General features: G+C 37.1%; 1 protein-coding gene across 5 annotated transcripts in view; it reads left to right on the top strand.

Annotated features, from left to right (window-relative positions):
• The window catches only part of AKT3 (AKT serine/threonine kinase 3), a 323,716-nt gene that overhangs the window by 92,466 nt on the left and 212,949 nt on the right, over positions 1 to 18,301 (top strand). The window contains exon 1 of one of the 5 annotated variants that reach the window (XM_087424492.1): positions 2,648 to 2,680. The exons of the other annotated variants lie outside the window; for them this stretch is intronic. The gene's annotated coding sequence lies outside the window, so the exon portion shown is untranslated. Of the gene's footprint in view, positions 1 to 2,647; positions 2,681 to 18,301 lie in introns of those variants that run through there. 5 annotated transcript variants of the gene reach the window in all.

The following is an 18,301-nucleotide window of genomic DNA, read 5'->3' as shown; positions in this document are numbered from 1 at the left end:
GAGGAGATCTAAAAAGAGATGGGATTAATAGGCCAAGTTAGAAATGTATGTTAAACTACTGAAAAAAAATATACAGAGAGAAATATGTTTGAATATAAAGTACTACCTATATTTATTTGAATTTATTAAAATAAGTACTGAACTAAGGCTAACTGGAAATAGAAACAAAGCACAGTGAAAAATTGTCCAATGAACCTGAAAGGTCTTTTCCTTTTGGTTTCACATTGGGAATTTGTGTTTTTGCAGTTAGTTGACACCTGTATAAAGTTATGTTCTAGAGTCAATACAAATTTTGCTAAATTAATTTTTTTGAAGGTTTACCTAATGCATTTTTAATTGACATATAATATTATATTAGTTTCAGGTGTCAGCAGAATGATTTGATATTTGTATGTATTGTGGAATGATCACCACAATAAGTCTAATGCATTTTTTAATGAATAAGGACTAATAAATATAGGTATCACACATGAGATTCCCACATGGTGACAAGAATAACCATTTCAAAAATTATCGTTGAACATAGTAAGGAATATTGGAGCTAATGGATGATGGTGCAAAATATAATAAATCAAGAGATTCTATTTCTGTTACCAGTAATAATTTTTTAAGATAAACTTTTTCTTAAAGTATGAGATACATATAGAAAAGTAAAAGAATCATAGTAATACCCCTCTATGAATTTTCACCAAGTGAGCACACCATGTAACTTACACCTGTATAAATAACCAGAACATTACCACCACCTTCTAAGCCTTCACCTCCTTCCACTCCAGTCGCTATCCTCCACCAAGCTAACAGTGTGACGTCTATACCATATGTTAGTTTTGCCTGCTTTTGAATATGGAATCCTATGGCTGCTTCTTTCAACATTATATTTGTGAGATTCATCTGTGTTGTTGTGTTTAACAATAGTTCATGCATGCTCGTTGTTATATGATGTTTCCATTGTATGACTATGCCATAATTTATTTATCTCTTCTACTGCTGGATATTTGGATTGTTTTTACTTTTTGGCTATATGTTTTTGGCTTGCTACGTACAGATTTCTCTTGGGTGTATACCTACAGGTGGGACTGCTGGATCGTAGGATGCGCATGTGTTCGTCTTTTGTAGATACTGCTAGATACCTTCTTGAAGTGTTGGATCTTTACACAGTTCCCATCAGCAATTTGTGAGAGTTCCGTTGTTCTATATCTTTACCATCACTTGAAATTGTCTTTTTCATTTTAGTCTCTCTGGTGGGTGTGTTGCGATATGGCATTGTGGTTTTACTTTGCGTTTCCCTGATGACTACGGAAGTTGAGCACATTTTTTATGTTTGCTATTATTTGGGGTACTTAAGTAATTTTATGACACTGCATTTAAAAGAAATTAAACCTATTTATGTTAAGAAGGGACAGTGTAAATTAGATATTATCTAAAACATCTGGCGTAATCACTTGCTCTATTTCTATATTTGATAAATTCTGAAATTCTTTGAAAATCTTTTCTAACTTAATAAAACTACTCTGTATTTCAAGCCATAAAATTAATTTCAAATTCTTATGTTCTAAGTGTTAAGACTAGTTATTGATATTATTTTTGAAAGAAAAAACTATCAAAGTGAAGTAGTTTAAACAAATAGTATAAATTTTTTTCCCATCAGGAAAAAAATACTAGACGTTGTAGAAAATGTAATTTAAAGTTGCTCTATCTAACTAATCTTAGTTTTAGTGGTCAATTACAACCTTGTCTTTAACACAGAGTTTGGAATTTCCTTGAGCATTATTTTAGAGGTATGTTTCTGAGGTAGAGACCACCTTTTCCGTGTGCTCCTACATTTTCCAGCTTTCCCTGCAGCTATGTGTTGGACCCCTGTGACCAGTTCCTGGCCAGTGGACTACGAGTGAAAATATTACGTGTCACTTCTGGGCTGAGGCAGTGTGCCGCCTCACTTGATCTGTCCTCTTGCCCTGGTGACCTTGGAAGCCATGGACTCCAAAGTTGATGCGTTAAGCCAGCCGGTGCTTGTTTGTGGTAGCATTCGGTGTTAAGTAACCTAATACAGTTTCATTTCAGTAAACGGTCTACACTGTTTTTTAAAAAAGATACCCTCAAACCCCTGGAATATTTTTATGTCCATGACTATTGTGAGCAGAGTGCTATCTTAAATACTAGAGTTCAGAGAATATGTTTATGAGGAGAAACAGCTTTCTGATAGGAATATAAAAGACCAAAAATTTCTTTTACTATACTACCAAATAAGAAGAGAACATAGAAACAAAAGTTTAGGTTTCTGATTACCAGAGTCATATTTATCATTTACATAGATTTCGTATGATTTTTGTATGATCATTTTCATATGATTTTAACTGGTTTGCTTTTTTTAAAAATTTTCATCTTAGGGAGGTGACAACTCTCATAGGAGGCATATGTCACAGACTATATTGAAGGATTGTTAAAACAGTATTGTAGTCTACAAGTATTTGCTGAGTATTGTGAATGCGAAGAACTCATGGCCTAATTGAGATGAAGAATACTTTATTTAGAAAACTAAGGTCTTTTTCATCTTCATTCGTCATTTAAAATTTTTTGCACAAAAGTGATTTCTTTGAAAAGCTCTAATTTACTACTTATTCTTGATTTCGTTCTAGAAAGAATTCCCAGCAACCAAAAATAAACCTGAGTTAGTACTGAGGTATGAAGTATTTTATATACCATTGTGTGTTTGCTAATCTTCTTGTATTAAATTACTTAAGCAACTTTAGTAGAAAACTTTGGAATGTGAGATGTGTGGCATCAGGGAAATATCTTAAATAGGACAAAATTGTTAAGAAATTGAAATGAATAAAAAGCATGTGATAAAAATATGCAATGCTCTCCTTGACCTATTTAAATATCTTATGTAAGCTTATTGTTAGACTGTGTTCTGTAAACTTATAAAAAGAAAACCTTAATTCCCTCTGTTTAACCTCTCTGTAGTTATTGTCCAGATTAATATTCTTGCATGTAAATTTTCACAAGTATGTGTGATAGAATTGTCACTGGCTAAAAGATTTTAGTTTAAACAACATCAGTAGGAGGAAAAAAGATAAATGCTCCTTAATAAATTATTGGAATAGTTTTTTACTACTGTTACTAGAAATAGGACGTCTAGTGTCACTTTTTGTGTAATATTGATTTGTTTAGAGAGAAAGACACAGAAAGAAACATTCAAGGAAACAAAAATCAATAATGTCCAAAGACTAACATACTTTTTTACAGAAAATACAGATGTATGTTTTCCTAAAACAAAGGGCCTAACGTGAAAACTTAACACTATAAGTCTTTAAAGACTAGGCTCGAGTTTAGACTTCTCTTGTTATTTATTGACAATATAAGGAATATATAATTATGTGTGTGATGAAGTTAATATTAATGATATAAGTTTCTCACATGTGGGGCCAACATTTCCTTCAAAAAACAGATTTCCAGGTACTTCATAGGTAGAACATGTATTTGACTAAGACCCCTCTCCTCAAATTTCATACCATAGAACTTAATAAATATGCCTAGAAAATTTACATAGATGGGTGTTGGGGTTTCTAGAGGGCACAGTATAAATCATTACTCCTTCCTATCTGGCCTTCTAAACGATATTAGATATAAAATGAAGAGTATAGATGGCGGCCAAAATATACTACTGATAAAGATGAAATTGGAGGTCTTAGAGTGAGAGCCCAGTGACTTACTGATAGAATTGGAGAATTAGGCAGATTTTCCCAAGCTCATTTCAGGCAGCACAAGTAAGACAGTGCCGTAGAGCCTGGGTCTTCTTCTGTAAAGGACCAGATAGTCAGTATCTCTGTAGGCCATGTGGTTTCTGTCACAACTGTAGCTGCTCAACTCTGTGATTGTAGTGCAGGAGAGCAGCCACAGACAATACAAAACCAGTAGGCATGGCTGTGTTGCGATAAAACTTTATTTAGAGAAACCGGCTGCAGCCTTGTGTGGTTGGTTTGCTGATCTCTTGCACTTAGGAACAAGGGCAGATCTGCATTTTCCGCAGGGACTAGCTTCACAAGGAAGAAAAAGAGCTGAGCTTGATTCTGCATGCCAAGGTTTTTCCCCTAAATTTATTCACCAGATAAATGACTCTGTCTCAACAGAATTAGAGTGAGTAAAGGGAGAGAAAGAAGCCTGGAATTATACTAATGAGCTCCCCTTATAAGAGGTGGGGGAAGAAGTTTTCTTCTCATCTTTAGGTGTACTTTCTCTCAGTGGACACACAGAATATGGTAGGCACAAAGTGTTACTTGGTACCGAATATCCCACCTTTGAGAGTCTTGGTGTTTCACTGTTCATCTTGGCCTGGTTTCTCATGGTCAGTCTATTTTTGGCTGGTGATAGTAAAACCACGTAATGAGCTCGTGGGAGGACTTGTGTCTTCCTGTCCATGTGTTGACATGAGGGCATGCCTTCAGCTCACTTAAGATAGCTCAGATTACTCTGTTGATTGATTCATGTTTACTGAGTGCCTACAAAGCGCCATGCATTCTTGATAAATGCTGGGGATACAGCAGTGAACAAGAAGGAACGAGCTCATGCTGTGTAACGGGAAGGGATCTGAGAAGAGAAAGTGACCACTAAATTGAAAGCTGAAGGAGGAGCTGGCGGTGGCCAGTTGACAGGGATGGGGAAGAAGAAGAGTGTTCAGTGGAGCCAGCAGCACAGGCCGGCAGGGACAGAGCTCCGTGTGCTCCCTGGAAGAAGCGTGGTTTGACTGGAACTGAGCGTGAAGGGGGCCACGGAGATAGATGAGGCTGGAAAGGGAGGAGGAAGTCCGTGTTGCAGGACCTCTGTGCAGTTGGGTTTGGTTAGCAGGTCACTGAGAAGCAGTCAGAGAGCTTTAAGCCGTAGGGTGACGTGAACAGCTTGCATTTTTGAGTATATCAAGCTGGGATCAGAAGAGGCAAAGACTGAAGCCCCACCACTGCGCTGCCCAGCACAGTCGCCATGAGCCACATGTGGCTGTTGAGCACTTGAAATGCGGCCAGTGTGGCTGAGGAACTGGAGTTTGAATTTTATTTCACTTTAATTTAAAAACTGAAGCAATATGAAATATTTTTCCTTTAACTTAATTTTTTTGGTAGGACTACATTAACTCTTAAGCTGTTGAAAATGTAATGTCTAGACTGAGATATGCTGTAGGTGTAAAATACACACTGGATTTTGAATTCAAACTTTGGGGGGAAAAAGAATGTAAAATATCTCCTTTTTTTGGTTGATTACTTGTTGAAATGATAATATCTTGGATATATTTGGTTTAGTAAAATATATTGTTCAAAATAATGTTACCTGTTTAAATGTGGTTTTTAGAAAATTTAAAATTACGTATGTGGCTTGGGTTATGTTATCTGTTGGCGTGCTCCAGCCAGAGATGAGTCAGAAGACTCCAGGTGAGCGAGCATGATGGACTGAGTCCGGGCTGTGGCAGCAGGTGAGATGGAGACATTTGAGAGCTCTCCAGGAGGTGGAACAGAGAGGATTTGGCATTTGATTAAATAAGAGAGGGGCAAATTAGTTATAAGGAAGAAAAAGGGAGCCTCTAAGCCCTAAAAGAGAAGGAAATGTATAGGTGTAGCTGAACAGCAAATTAAGCAAGCAAACAGAAAACATGCATGTTATTTTTCATTGAAAACTGAACTAAAACTGTGTAGTTAACACAGTATTTTTCTGCTTCTACTATTGGATATTTAGCGTTTTAAATATTTGCTGTTTAGTAGGTACTACCTAGGAATTGGTTCTTTAGAGTTATGTAATTTTGCATTTCTTAGATTGTAGCCAAGCACTAAATTTTACAATGTAATGGTTAACCATCTTTATATCCTAGTCATTTATCTCCTTCAGTCAATTACCAAGTGGTAAGTGGGATACAAGGTTTATATATAATTTTGAGTATATAAATTCTCTAAACATCCTCAAATTTGATATAATTGAAATGTATTTACACTTTTTAAGATTAAGCTTATTTCTATTTAAAGGAATAATCACTTTATTTACATGTGAAGGTTTACTAGACCCCTCTCATTTAAAGTTGAAGCCCTAAAATATCTGAAGAATGTTAAATATTTAATACTTTTTCCTATTGTTCTCCTAAGAAATAGGATGCATTTCTAGCTTCATTTTCCAGTCTCTTAAGCTTGTGAAAGTAGTCGAGACAGTTTGTTGACCCCAAAGAGACCTTTTAGTCTCTGGCTTGTTAGACAACAGGGTCTGTACTCTTCATTGGCATTCAGATCACAGACAGCCACTGGGCTCAGGGCAAAGCCAGGCACAGCTTTAGGATTTAGACAAAGCCACTCTGGCAAAGGAACCCAGTTGTCAGGGTAGCTGGCTCTATTGTAAAGAACTGTTGCATAATGGGGAGACCAAGTAGAACTATTAGGATGCAAGTGTGAAAAAAATGGTGGAGCTAACCTGCAAAAACAAACATTTCTTTTTTGGTGAAGAGTCTATTCATTGTTGCTTTCTTCTGTTTAACTTCTCTGGACTATAGATGTAGTTAGTGCAATTTGAGTATATTAGTTTATCTTAGTCTCTGGTCATAATGCTACTCTGTATTATTGTAAAACGAACAGCTAATTTGTATGAAGAGACCAAAGTACCTCAGTGCTTTGGAATCTTTTCACAATTTACAAGTGTGTTCCAGTTGAGTCTAGATCAGTTTTTATGTGTGATTTTTATTCCCAAATTAGGATGAGGAATCCTTTTGGCCCTTGATTTCATTTCATCTGATTTACAACAAAATATTGTTCTCATTATTGACACCTGAGAACTTCCCCAGTGGACTCTAATTGTTGTCTTGTTTAGTGTAGAATCTTTGTAGGCTCAAGAGGAAAGGACTGAAATCCTTAAAACAGGAGTTCAGTTTTATTTTACTGATGTCTTATTGAGGAAATCTACCCCTTTTCTTGTCTCTCTCACTCTCTTCATCCCGGTCTTGAGTGCCCATTTTTCCTTTTGCCTCCTACTTCTTTCTTTTTCTCTTTTTACTTTCCATCTTCCTTAGCAAAATATAGTGGAGTCCACATGTTGGTAACTGCTGTGGTAGGGAAAGAGATATAATAATAATAATAATATGTAAAAGGGACTCTTAACCTAGACTGAGGGGTCAAGGAATAACAAAGATAGCCACGCTTTATTAAGCAGTTACTACTTGCCAAGCACTATTTTAGGTGCTTCGCATGAATGATCTCATTTAATTCTCACAGCAGTCTTATGAGGTAAGCACTGTTATTATCCCCATTTTGCAGATGAGTATACTGAGGCACGGATAAATAGAGTGACTTGTCCAAGCTCATACATCTTGTACACAGAGAGTCCAGAAAGGCTTTCTAGAGGTTGTGAAAGTAAAGCTGAGCCCTAGAGGAGGAGTAAGAGTTACCCGTTACAGTGTGAAGGGAAGCAGGTTCCTGGAAGAAACCAAAGTGGGACAGAATGGAATCTGGCACCTTCCTGGCGGGGAAAGTAGATAGGTGGGTCTGGAGGTAGTCTGTGAGGAAGGGACTGGTGAGAAACGAGCTGGAGAGAGACCTGCTCTGTATTCAGATAATATTTTATGTATGCTATTTAAGTGTGCCGTAGTTCATTTATTCAGCAAATATTTGTAAGTGTCCACCAAGTGGCAGTTATGTGGGCAGTATCCAATGGGAAGGGGAAAGAAAATAGCAAAATGTAGGTAGCATCCGGGTGAGTGGAATCAGATGGACTTTGAGGTTTTTTAAAGTAGTCGAGTCTTGAGCAGAATCCGTGTGCCTCTCTCTGTTCTGTTCTGACTGGTGTATGCCTTGACTTTCTCATTTGGAATTAGGCTTCCATTTCTTTATTAAGCACTTCACATTTTCCAAGATTCCTAATTTATTGAAGATTGTCCTATTACTGTATTCTCCATTCCTGTTTTGTTTTGCCTTTGAAATATCTTTAAGAACAAAATTGCTCTACTGCTTGTGTTTTCCTGACTTTTAAACCTTTATCTACAGAGCCATTTTCTTCCTAATTTTTGCTTTCCTTTTCTTCCAGGACTATGCTTCCTTCAGCCTCCTTTATTTTCTAGTCAATTTCATTAACATTGGGCATTGAGTGAGACCTTTTGTTTTTTCCTTGACCTCTGTTTTTTGGAATTTGAACATTGATTGTTATACCTGATAATGATTAGCGATTGTAATTTCTAACATGTAGTGATCACGCACTACAGTATGTGGCAGGCACTATGCTGATTGCTTTATATATATATATTATATAATTTAAGCCTAATAACAACTTTTTGTGGTGGGCATTGTTACTGTCTAATTTTATAGTGAAAGAAACAGAGCTTCAGATGGATTAACTTTACATAGGTTACACTGGTAATAAGTGCAGAGTTGGGATTTGAACCTACCTGTCTGACTACAGAGCACACAATTTTACCCTCATCTCAGGCCCTCTGTCTGGTACTTGCATTTTCTTATGTTTACAGATTTGTATTTTTTAAAATAAATATGTGGCAGGTAGTTTAGACTAAATATAACCAAAGCTAAAGGTATCCCCCTAAATTACCACTATAATTAATATTTACTTAGGACATATTTTGCATTTAGCACTAGCAAAAGGAAGTTATTTATTTATTCATTTATTCATTCATTTATTTATTTTTTTGAGGAAGATTAGCCCTGAGCTAACATCTGTTGCCAATTCTCCTTTTTTTTTGCTGAGGAAGATTGGCCCTGGGCTAACATCCGTGCCCATCTTCCTCTACTTTATATGTGGGACGCCTGCCACAGCATGGCTTGACAAGCAGTGTGTAGGTCCGCGCCCGAGATCTGAACCTGCGAACCCCAGGCTCCCAAAGCGGAGTGCGTGAACCCAACCACTATGCCACTGGGCCGGCCCCTCATTTTTTAATGATATTTGAATTATTAATTTTCAACCTCAAATTCATTTTGCCGTTCTACTTATTTTCCCATGGTACCATCTCAGATACCCGTCATTTTCTTCCTCTCCTTCCCAGTACTTCTAAAGTGTGACTCTTTCACTGGAGTTAGATTTTGTTTTCCACATGTGATTGTGTCAAACACACATTTACTTCTGCAGCTCAGTCTAATTAAAAAGAATGGAAGTAGCTGGAAAAACTAGCAATAGTGACTGTGATGACCATGACAATGATGACAGTGCTGACAATGGTGATGATGCAGAGAAGACTTAGCCACTCAGATGCTGAGGTTTGTTTCTGGAAATACTACAGTACTCTCAATAATGAGGAAAAATGGTGAAAAATGTTATGAGGGGAAATAGAAAAAAATATTTTTCTGGCTGTAAAATAATATTACTCATTATTTTCAGTATGAGTAGCCTGTTAAAGTTTCAAATATCTTACTAGAATGGTGTTTTAACAGATATTTTAAAATAATGTAATAATATGGTCTACTTTTCTTTTTTATAGCTCATTTTTTTAAACAATCAGTATTCTTGCATTTCAGTTTATTTGTGAATTTTATTTATGCACTCATTCACTCACTCGCACATTCATTCATTTATTAATTCTTTGTTGGTCAAATATTTACTGTTTACTGGAGGTGCTAGCTAGGTATAGGAGATACACTGATGCACGGGGCTAACACAGTCTCTGCCCTCATGGACTTCTCAGTGTATCTGTCACTGGATTGGATTTTAGGAGGATCAGCCCAGCCAAAGTTTTCCTGTTGAGAGGTCCTGCCATATTTGACTTTTGTGGGTTTTGGGCTTTGTATTAATATATTTGAAAATCCTGACTTTTGAATTATGTTTACTTTTATGTAGATATTGATTTGGTTACTATATATTTTTTATGATGGTTAGCCTTTACTTCTTAGCATTCTGAAATTTCCTTTTTTTTGCTCAGCATTTTGTTTTTTGTGCTCAATCCATGCTGTGTAGTTATAGCTATAGCAGTAGCTATTGGTAGGTCATGCCTTTTAGCTGCTGTATAATATTCCATTTCAATAACTAGCACTATATTTTACTTGTTAATTGATGAACTTTTAGAATGTTTCCTCTTTTCCCTTCTATTTAATCAATACTACGATAATTTGGATCTCTTCTGAATCAAACTTTAAACAGCTATTGTAAAAGAACTATCTTTTGTGTCATTAATGTAAGTTTTAAAACAAAAGTTTTGAGTTTTGCCTTTAGTATTTTTGGTTGGGTTCTTTTGCAGAAGGTTCTGGTTAAATTAGTTTAAACTGACTCTAGTGTGTCCTCTTGCTGTACTTTAAGAGTGACAGCCCTGCAATGGTCATTTTCCTTGGAGTGTGTGAATTGGCATAGCACAGTACTGAACAGGTAAGAGGAAACTGTAGGGATGCAGCTAATTATAGTAATTGCAGCTGCTTTCAAAGTACTTCTGACAGTTTGTGCATGGTGCTCACTTGAAAGCATCAGATGGGTGCTAGTTGTGAAACAGAACACCTGTTTGTTGTTGAGCATGTGTTTATGCAGATGATTGTTGTTGTCAAGCACCTTGATGTAGAGTAGTCCTGTTTACATTTACATTCTCCCCAAAGGATTAACAGTGTGCTCTCAATAAATTTGCAGTCTATTCTCCTCTCAAAGGCTGCTGTTTGGAGGTTGGTGTGAAAGAGGCAACAAGTGCTTGCTAATCACTTGAATATCCATAATTAGCTACAGTCTGGTGCACTGGGTCCTTTGTAGAGCCATAACAATACTGATTGGCAAAAGCAGGTAACAATAGATGCGTTACCATATAGTTGTTGAGGGTACTTGTTGTTTGTTCATTGGTATTTATTTTTTATTTTTGTGAACTTGAGTTTTGATATAACGGTACACACACTCTTTTCTTGTTCTTTGTAATGAATCAGTGTCAGTTATACAACAGCTCTTTAATCACCACTGAGTAGTAGTGTAGCAAATTTCTAGACCAACTAGAGTCTGAGGTTATTATTTAAAAATACATTTGACATATTTAATAATTCCAGAGATTGAGAAACATTTAAGTTTATTGGATAGCTAAACTCAAACCACATTGGAAGATTTTTAGACCAATTAAAAAAAAAACTTAACTTGAAGACAAATAGATCTATCCTATAAGCAAAGAAACAAAAGACGTTCTCTTATTTCCTAACGTTCTAGCTTTGCATCACATTGTTGAATAGCTCTGTTGTAGGAAAATTTAGATCTCAAACTTGGCATCTTAAAATATGGGTGCAAATGAGGTCAGAGGCATTTCAAATAGCCTTGCATAAAAGCTATTAGGCTGTGGTAATTGTCTCCCTCCCCCACTGCCCTCCTCATTCACATCCACTCAGGCTTCCATGCCTGGTCCCAAAAAGTTGTGGACAGGTGGTCACTCACTAACTTTGCATTCTAGAGGTCTGAGTATTTTTTCCCTCCTTCCATGAAACGTCCTGATAGTACCATCAGGCCTCAGAAATTCTTAGAAGTGTTAATAAAGAAGACACTTTTTGTGTAGATTATCTCCCTAGGAAGTCATAGTGTTGGCTTATTTGACTGAGGGTCTTACACATGGCCAGCAGTCCTAGCTATAACCCAGGTGCAATGCAGCATTTCCCAAAGTGTGACATCTGAGATTATTTTACATGGAACATGGGGGAACATTTTACATGGAACATGGGGGAACATTTCAAGTTTTATTAGTTAACTACTTATTTTTATGTAGTAGAAGAATATGACTAGCCTATCAGACCTGTCCTTTCGTGGTGTGGAAATCAACACAGACGACCCCCAAATGAGAACAGAGACAACTTACTCAAAGCTTGCGTAGCAAGGCAGAAGTCAGCCACCTTAATTTACACGTGGCAGGCAGAGGAGTGGGAAGGCTTTATAGTAAAAACGGAAGCTTCAGGTGTGCCCTGATTGGAGGCTGTTGGCCTGGGGAAGCTGAAGGCAGGCATCTTAACGTGACTGGTGTCAGGAGCATATTTGACTCCCTCTGGTTGTCCGAGTTGGAAGCAGGGGCACACATTAGGGAAGTGGTGGTCACTGCCCAGGTCCTGACTGTTCTGGGCTCCTGGCCACAGAGCTTGTGATTTGACTTCCTGGGCTGGTGGCAGAGGCTGTGGGTCAGAGGTCTGTTGTCAGGTGTGGCCTGGCCATTGTCTGTTTTCCTATTCAGTCTTTAGGTAGTACTGTTACTTACTAAATCTATTTAGGAAAAATATGTGTAAACATATATAGAGAAGACTATTAAATAGGTAATACAGATGGCATATGGAGATGACAAAAATTGTGAAGATGGCAAATGAGTGAAATTAGGGAAGGAAACTAAAAATTATTGAATTATATTTATGTATCAGGCTTTTCTCTGTTTTCCATCTTTGATTTCATTTCATCCTCTTAATAGCTCTAGACGTAGACTATTACAATCCTGAAATAACACGTGAGGATCCTGAGGGTTGGTGAAGTGTGGAGGTTGCACAGCTGGTAAACAGAGGGGCTGGGATTCCAACCCCGAGCTTTCTGACTTGAGAGACATTACTCTAGAAGAGGCATGAACTCTTAGTTTACGAATGTGATCATTCCCGGAGCTGAGATACTTGGCTATATAAAAATTATCTTTCAATGTTTCACTTCTAGTGCTTTCTTTTTTCCCTTTTTCCTCACAAAACACTCTTTTTGGATAAAGGGGGCCTAAAAAATAATTTCTCTGCTGACTTTTAAAGATCTGGGGCTGCTGGTTTCCAGGTCTGTGGCTGTGTACTTCCCTGTTGGAAGCTGGCCTTCCTCTGCATAGAGGGAATTTGGGCTCACCATGGCTACTGTTGCTCTCCTGAGATCACCCAGTAAGAGTAACTTGGGTCCTGCCTGTCGCCTCTTGTTCCCTCTGTGCTTGTTGCGATGTCAAAGCAACTGTTCTCTCGTTCTTGTGGACGGTTCTCTGCGGCCTTATCACCGGAGATCTTGTCATGCTGTGTAATGTGAAAGCATGCGTGGTGGGACACATGAGTGAACTGCTACAGCACATAATACAGAGCTACAGCAAAACTGTCATTACATTCTTTTGCTTTCATTTTGGCTTGTGATGGATTGCTTTTAATGTCTCAGATATTTACATATAAATTTTTATGTTATAAAAATAATCCAAAGATTTTTGAAACATAAATGTTTAATGTTCTTAGGAAGGAGTAAGTAGGGAGGGAGACATTGAAAATATAGGCAAGTTGAAAACAAATTATTTTATTCTGGTATTTAAAATGACTCATTCTCAGTGGGGGAAATGAAGAACATACATAAAGATGAAAATTATAATATTTTATAATTTACTAGCTAGAGATAAATTATTGGTATTTTGTATTTCCTTCATCTTTTGTCTATGCACGTATTTGTATGTATTTCAAATCCATCATTTGGAATTTTGTGTCCTACTTTTTTCTTTTAATACTATAAATATTTTCCCATGTAAGGACTTTTCATAAGCATTTTATACTATAATTTACTTAACTTTTTTTAAATCATTAGATAGTTAAGATAGATTTTGGATTTTTTTTTTAAATAATTTTATTTATTTATTTTTTCCCCCAAAGCCCCAGTAGATAGTTGTATGTCATAGCTGCACATCCTTCTAGTTGCTGTATGTGGGACGCGGCCTCAGCATGGCTGGAGAAGTGGTGCGTCGGTGCACACCCGGGATCCGAACCTGGGCCGCCAGTAGTGGAGCTCGCACACTTAACCGCTAAGCCACGGGGCCGGCCCTGGATTTTTTTAAAACTAGAATTTTACAAGTGAGATCACTGGCTCAAGGATATAGTTATTTTCATGGCTCTTTATTATCTGTAAAGCACTTGAGGTTTGTCTGGAAAGGTTGTAGCAGTTTATGTTCCCACCATATTCCGATGTTTAAACTCAGTGAGTGTGCTCTTCCTTTCACTTGGATTTTGTGAAAATTTACTTTCCATCTTCTCAAAGATATCTCAATTTTAGTTATCCCCTCCCTTGTGTCACTAGACTCTCCCTGACTACGTTTTTATCATTTACATCAGCATATAAACATGCACTAGTATTTTCCGACTTAAAAAGAAAAGCCCTCTCTTGACACTTTGCTTCCCGTTCCAGTTACTGCTTCTGTTGCTGCTTCCCCTTTTAATAAAATGTCTTGAATGATTTGTCCACACTGTCAGCTTACACTTTCTCACCCTATAGTTACTTTTCTACTTCCTAAACTCTTCTAGTCTAATTGTGTTTCTGCCACTCCACTGAAAAGACTCTTCTCAAAATCACTGACATCCATGTTTCCCAGTTCATTGACCATTTTTTCTGCTTACATGTTTCTTCCATTTCTTAATATCATTCAGCATGATTAACAACCAGTCCTTCTTGAAACATTTGCTTATCTTGGCTTCTTCTAACTCGCTGGCCGTTCCTTTTTGATCTTTCATTGGCTCTTGAAACTCTACCTGATGCCTAAATATTGGAGGGCCTTGTGACTCAGTCTAGGGCTCTTTTCCCTAAGGAAAAACTCGATTCCCCTTAGATGCTTTTTTTCCCTAATAACTCCCTTCCTTTCCTGGAAAGTCTGGCCTTTGACTCCTGCCTTAAAGTCTATAGACTGTAAATGGGTTTGTAATTTTAAGAATATGTCCTTTAAACTCATTAATCTTAGAAAGCTTTAAGATTTTAGTTTTTTGAAGTTTTCCTTCAACGGGTTATCGGTTGAAACTTTGAAAAACTGACAATATGTGACCAGAGCAGTTTTTCTAAAAGAGCATTGTGATTGCCTGTCTAACCCTAACTGTTCTCATAAAGTTTTAGGTAAAATAAGTTTTATAATCTAAATTCATAATTGCTAGTATAATGCATTAGCAAGCTGAAAGTTCCCAAGAACTCCGAATATTTTTCTGGAATAATTAAAATTTATAATTGGCATAGTGTCAAATACCAGCTTTCCAAATGTTTCCCTCACAGTGTGCTGGTAAGATAAAGCTGAGTTTATTGCTTATTGCACTAAGGGAGAGCACCACCTGAACGGGGCTTGGGCAGTGTCTTGGAGGGAAGAAGGCAAGGTAGGTATATATGGAGGACCAAAGTTTGGTTTAAGGTGGGTCAATACAGGGTGTGTGCGTGTGTGTGAGTGTATGTGTTTGATTAAGATGGTTTAAGGATCATAATACAACAGTAAGGGATTCAAAGAATCTGAGAGAGCAAACTCTGCTGATACTTTCCATTGAATAGTGTTGGGTGTTTCAGGAAGTGGCTGTAATGAACAATGAGACCGTTTGCCTGGGCCAAGGTCTTCAGGAATGGTCAAGTCCTGTTAATGTAGACAGTAAGTTGTTTAGGGAGTTGATAGTTTCAGTCTTCAGTATCCAAGTGGTATCCAGTTTCCTTTAAGCAATAATGGCATAGGATTACAACATTTTACTTTAGCTGTTGGAATGGTGGTTTTCCACTTATTTTAGAGACATGTAGCTGAGAGCCGTACAGTTTGGTCAATTCTTATAAAATGTCAACATTCCCCTCTGGGTAACTATCAAATCAGGATTATAATTCTCTCTCTCTCTTTTTTAACTCGGGTTGGTGTCAGATCTATTAAATTTTTGAGTTGATGTTTAAAAAATATTTGTGATGCTTCGTTTTCTTGGTTCTACTTTTCTTTTCTTTACTAGAAATAGTTGGAAATATGAGGGTGGAGGTTCCTTTTCTGTAGACTAAGAGGATGTGAAACTTGGTTTCATGAGTTCTAAATACGCCTAAGGTATTGTTTCAAGAAGAATAGGGTTTTCAACTTTGTATGTTTCAACCTATAAATTACACTTAAGGGCAAGAATCCTTATAATAATAAATAAACCTTTGGTATTGTAGGCTGATTTATGAAGACTGACCCTAGGATTAAATGTTGGCTGTTGTCTGTTCTTTATTTTTCTTCCCTTAACAGATGTCAGGTTGAGCTGCCTGGTCCTGATTTTGACCAGGAGTATGTTTTTAGCCTCAGTATGTATTGTGTAAGTTGGGCTCTTTTTAAATGTTAATGTGTTCACATTAACGGAAAACATTTATATTTGTGTGAATTGCTCATTTTCTCTCATAACCTGTGGGTGTGGAAGGAATCTTTTGAAGCTTGACTGGGTTTTACCACAGTGCTGGTGTCTCTCTCCTCAGCCCAGGCAGGGAGCCTTGGCTGGGCCACTTACGCAACTGCCTACACGGGTGGGACTGGCAGAATCTTACCTGCCTGCTTGATTTTATGTGGATGGGTTTGTTGAAGGGTGCCAGGTGTTTGGGTAAAACAGGTTCCCTTTTGCTCTCTATCCCTGTCCCTACCGATGTTCCGGCTTGTTCATGAGGATGCTTTGGCTTTTAAGGGCTGTGAGAACCATAAAAGAAGACAGATTTGACTCTTAATTTGAGTGTTCTGAGCCATTTTGAACCATATATCTTATACCCTTGGTCCACTTTTTTTCTTATGTTATTTTCACAACTCTTTTATGACTGTGGGACTGAGCACTTTTCCATAAAGAACTTTCTTTTGGGTTGAGAAAGAGAATATTGGTTGATAAGTTCAGCAACTACAAAGTTTTTCATGAAAATTTTTGTTTGTTATTTTGAGAAATTACTGTTGTAACATCATAGAAACTGAACTTAGATATTACTAAAAGACCACATTAAATATTTGCTATATTTTTAGGTTGCTATCTGCATTAGTTGAATTCACTTTATATGTGTAAGATATTTTTACATCTGTTAGGTCAAATGATATTAACCCCACTTTTTTTGGTAGATTAAAAAAACTGAGTCTTCATCCAGGGAATTTTTCCAGATGTTACCACTGAAATATACTTAAGCATCCTCTAACACATATATAATCAATCTTGTTCTTTTATTATCTACCTTTCATAATTGAAGTGGATTTGGCCTGCATATTGGGGAGTAGGTCATCTCCTATTCAGAATTCCAAATTCATCAAACTTAAGATCTGTAATAATGCCCAGCAACAGAGTAATCAAAACAAACTTGAAAAGACCATTAGCATAATAGACACACTGGTGTTGGAGGTGTTGGACTTCAAATCTGCCTTGTGCTAGGGCTTTACAAATACTAACCCTTTAAGAAGGGCAGTAGCCTTCCTGTTCTTCTCCTCAACACTTGATAAACGAGTGAATGCACGTAACCATGTTTCTGTGTCTTTTAGCTGCTATTTATAGTGTGTTGCTTATTCATTTTGAATCAGTTCTGACATCTTTTAGCCACATGTATGTGGCATATATATCCTTTTCATTAATATACTGAAATCATCTTATAAACCAATTACCACTTGCACTTTTTCTTGGCAATGATGTTTCGGAAGACTTACATGTATTTGAACTGTGTATTGAAAAAGCCAAAGTGGCCTTTAAAAGGAATGTAAAGATACATGATCTCTTACATATATTATTTTATTTCATTGCCATTGAGGACCTAATTTCGGTGGTTCATGTCCCTGCTCCCAGCCGTTGCAAATCCTTGTGTGCAATGAGCGGAGTTACTGCTGGAGTGTATGATTCTTGTCTTTGAAGTAGAGAGAGAAAACAGGCTGAGATCAGTGCTCTGGTATCCAGCCAGCTTGGTCACCTTTTCCCAGAGAGTGGCCTGTAATTTCTTTTCCCTGCACCTTTGCAGAGAGCACTTTTCATTCCTGGGTACTCCTCTTCCCTCCTGGGTCTTCACTCTGGTCAGATGGTGAAATCCTACCCGTCAGTCCTTCGAGCTTTGGCTCAAGTTTCATCTCTTTTATCCAGTTTTCCCTTTTCCCGGATGAAAATGAGTTCTCCCTCCTGGAACTCTGCCAGCACTTTGTCAGAACTTTTCTTATGTGCTTACCATAGCTTGGTTACTTGGGTACCTGATTTCCCCTTCCATATTGTAAGATATTTTAGAATACTAGTCGCCTTTTATTCATCTTTTCTCCCCCAACCCCTTGTAAGTTTTTGTTGACTGGTGATTTGATGAATGAAATATGGATTTTAATTTAAAATTCAAATATCTTCTCCCAGCAGAAATTTAGCAACTGTATTTCTTAAAGTGTGGGCTATAGTCCACCTGTATTAGAATCCCTTAAGATGCTTATTAAAAATGCAATTTTTTGGAAACTGGATGAGAATTTCTAGGTTTGGGATCCTGCAAGATGGGTACATTTGGATTAAGTATCCCTGGTAATTCATATTTACACTAAAATTTAGGACTCATTCTCTTAAATTATGATGGAAATCAATAAAAAAAGTATTTCAGCTTACAAATGTTTAATACAAAATTTTGTCAAAAATATGACTAAGGTAACAGTACGTTTTATAATGTAGAAAATTTTTCCTCATTT

The sequence above is a fragment of the Ceratotherium simum genome, chromosome 36, assembly GCF_057802395.1.
Source record: "Ceratotherium simum simum isolate JZ-2026a chromosome 36, ASM5780239v1, whole genome shotgun sequence".
Taxonomy (NCBI): Eukaryota; Metazoa; Chordata; class Mammalia; order Perissodactyla; family Rhinocerotidae; genus Ceratotherium; species Ceratotherium simum.
This window is presented reverse-complemented; position numbering and strand designations above follow the sequence as displayed.